A 3298-nucleotide genomic window follows, 5' to 3' on the forward strand; every position below is an offset into this window, starting at 1 on the left:
AACCACCTGAAGCTTCACGTCCGTCAGAACATCCCTTCTGTTTATGTTCGCAGCTTTTAGTAAACAACATTATTCAGGGGGACCGTTTCTATGGAAACCAGGAAATCTTGTTGGGACATTTGGGAAGTTTTTGCATCTTTGGAAGTGAACCAGGTTAATCTGGACTTTTAACAGAACCAACCCAGTTCTGTTGAGTCCATCAGGCGGCAGGTCCAGTTTTGGTTTGGACTAGAATGAAAACACAGAAACGTGAAAGGTTCTGGTCTCGTTTCTGGCTCTGGACGGAGAACCCGCTGTGTCCGAATGTCCACCCGACGCCCTACATAACGCCCTGTACCGGGGTCACGCATTTTTATCGTGTCCGAATGTCCAGAGAAAAAAAAGTAGGGCACTCAAAATTACCCACAATGCATCTTGAAAAGTAGTGAGCATCGATGGTCACTAGACGGGTCAATATAGACCACAATGCATTGCGGGCAGAAGCCAACATGGCGCAAGGAGGCAAAAAGAAATGACCTGTAAGCAAACAAAGAATAAAATAAAACATGGATTTGGAATGACGTCTTGACGAGGGTTGTGGTTGCCGTGGTGACGCGGTAGTCACGTGGTTTGCGGCGAGGAAAAAATAGGCAGCTTCGTGAGTCACTATGTGGTGAAGAAGGGGGGCATTCGGACACAGCCTTCATCACCATCATCATCAGGTAGGCTGCTGACAGCTGGCCGCCGTGCCGCCACCGTCACCATGGAAACGAGCACGTGCAGCGTCCGCAGCTCGGACCAGGTGAGGCCGCGGTTCTTTTGTCCCGCTGAAAACCGCTGAGGGAAGAAAAGAGCTTTGAAGCGGTGGAAACTGCTGGAGCCGCGTGAAAAGAGCGCGAGGAGAGACCGGTTCATCCGCGGGGCAGCGTCGAACACGCGCCGAACGCACACATCAAACACACCGAGCAGCCCGGCGGGGCGGCGGCGGAGGAGACGCAAACTTTTCCCCTTACCTCCTGGTCCCGAGCTGCGCCTCCTCTCCCTCCTCTTCCTCCTCTCCTCTGCCTCCTCTCCTCTTCCTCCACCGCCGGTTTGAAGGCTGAGCTCCGCAGAAACACCGCACAGTTTGCGGGTTTGTGCAGCTGCGCGGCTCAAAGTCAAGACTTCTGCTGCTGCCTTCACGGACCGCGGAGCGTGTGGGAACTGTCAGAGAACTGGAAGCGCGTGAGCGGAAAAACATGGACATTTATAGAGATGAAGGCGGGACGGAGCTGCGGGTCACATGAAGAATAAAAATGTTCCGTTAAAATCTGCTAAAACTGGACGGAACTAAAATCTTCTACAGGAGCTAAAACACAGAAATGCTCAGAGAATTTTTCTCTATTTTTAAAGACATTTAACAATAATCAACTTTATTTATACTGAACGTTTCTAAACAAAATAAAAAAAATGCTTCAAACAGATAAAAAAAAGTAGATTATCAAGATGTTTATATTTAATGAGCTTTTTCCTTTTAGAAAATGTTATAAACAACCTGAAATTTCTGGATAAAAATAATTCAAGTTCAACTATTTATACTCTGCTCCACTTAAATCATTTATACATAGATTTATTTATATTTATTTATCTTATTTTATATGTTATATGTAATATATATTTATATCTTACAATATATCTTATATATACACTACCGTTCAAAAGTTTGGGGTCACTTCCCTATTGAATCCCGTGGCAAAGTGACCCCAAACTTTTAAACGATAGTGTACATATTACACACACATACACACACATATATGTATATATGTGTGAGTGTGTGTGTATAGAGATTTCATGACTTTTTGTAGTTTTATAAGTTTAATCTTATTAATCTGACATCTTGCAAAAATTTTACATATTAAAGATATTGTACTTTTATCATATACTACATGTTTTTTTTTATTTCCTTACTGAATTTTTTTATTTTATATAACATATGAACTCATTTCCAGGTTTGTTCCAGCTTCCAGATCAGCATGGATCCATCAAACCAGCAAACATTTAATCCCAGCAAAAGTCCAGTTTCTCACATCACCATCAGCAACTTTTCTAGACGTTATTTTAATTGTTCATAAGTGTACATTTCCACATGTGTGCAGTAACCCTGACACCTGAACGGACTCACCTCACCATGCAAACTGAAGTCACATCTGTTACGTCTGTGGATCCATGTTGAACACGTCACATCAGACTTTCACAGAACCACGTTTCCTCTTCGTGACGTTCTATCATCTGCAGCCTGTTTTCCTGTTGTCCAGGAATAAAATAAGGTTTTAAATGTGAAAAACATTCAACCCTGGCTGTTTTTTTCGGGATTTTAACAGGATCTACTGGAATAAATGGGATAAACGGGTGTGTGAGTATTTGAATGCAGCAGAATCTGTGTTTGTTTGAGTTGATAATCCAGATTTAAAAAGTAAATAAAGGCTGAAAAGAGAAGGCGGGTCCTGCTGACGACCCGAGTTACGTCACAGCAGCTTTTCAAAGACTTTCCACTTCCAACATGTTTGTGTTTGGGGCGAGTCAAACACACATCTTCTAAATACTGAAGGAGACGTTCATTTATCCCTCCTGAAGCCCACAGCTGGAACTATTTGTTCCACCGTATCCTTCCACCATAAACCCAGTTTAGATGATGAGTTCAGGGTCGGTTTACTGTGCAGGAAGTAATATATACTCTGTTTTAACAGCTTCCATTGCAGCTGGGACTCGCTGTAAAGTATAAATAAAATCAGAATCTTATGAACTCATCTTTTATCCCCAGTAGCCGATCACCATCATACCAGATGATGAAACGGAGACGTTTCACCATGTGATGAAAATATGAGCTGATAGTGAAGCTGATGGAAAAAGTTGGAACAGCAGCAACAAAAGGCTGGAAAAGTACCTGGTACAAACCAGAAACACCTGGAGGAGCATTGGACAACTAACCAGGTTACCTGGCAACAGGTCAGTAACATGACTGGTATAAAAAGAGCATTTCAGAGAGGCAGAGTCTCTCAGATGGAAAGATGGACAGAGCTTCACCAATCTGAGACAAACTGGATCTAAAACTGTGGAATAATTTCAGAAAAATGTTCCTCAGACTTTGAAGATCCACCATCTACAGTGTAGAATATCATCAGAAGATTCAGAGAATCAGGAGGAATCTCTGTGTGCTGGGGACAAGGCTGGATGTTGGTGATGTTCTGCATTAAAAGCAGACATGATTCTCTACTGGAAACCACTGCATGGACTCAGGAAGACTTCCAGAAACACTGTCTGTGAACACAGTTCACCCTGA

General features: G+C 42.8%; 1 long non-coding RNA gene across 1 annotated transcript; it reads left to right on the top strand.

Moving 5' to 3' along the window:
- Nucleotides 1-660: 660 nt before the first annotated feature.
- LOC121645620 lies at nucleotides 661-2171 on the top strand. The gene is made up of 2 exons (XR_006011462.1): nucleotides 661-781; nucleotides 1968-2171. It is a non-coding gene; the product is annotated as an uncharacterized LOC121645620 (long non-coding RNA).
- The last annotated feature ends 1127 nt before the right edge of the window (nucleotides 2172-3298 follow it).

Source organism: Melanotaenia boesemani, chromosome 1 (genome assembly GCF_017639745.1).
Source record: "Melanotaenia boesemani isolate fMelBoe1 chromosome 1, fMelBoe1.pri, whole genome shotgun sequence".
In the NCBI taxonomy this organism is placed as follows: domain Eukaryota; kingdom Metazoa; phylum Chordata; class Actinopteri; order Atheriniformes; family Melanotaeniidae; genus Melanotaenia; species Melanotaenia boesemani.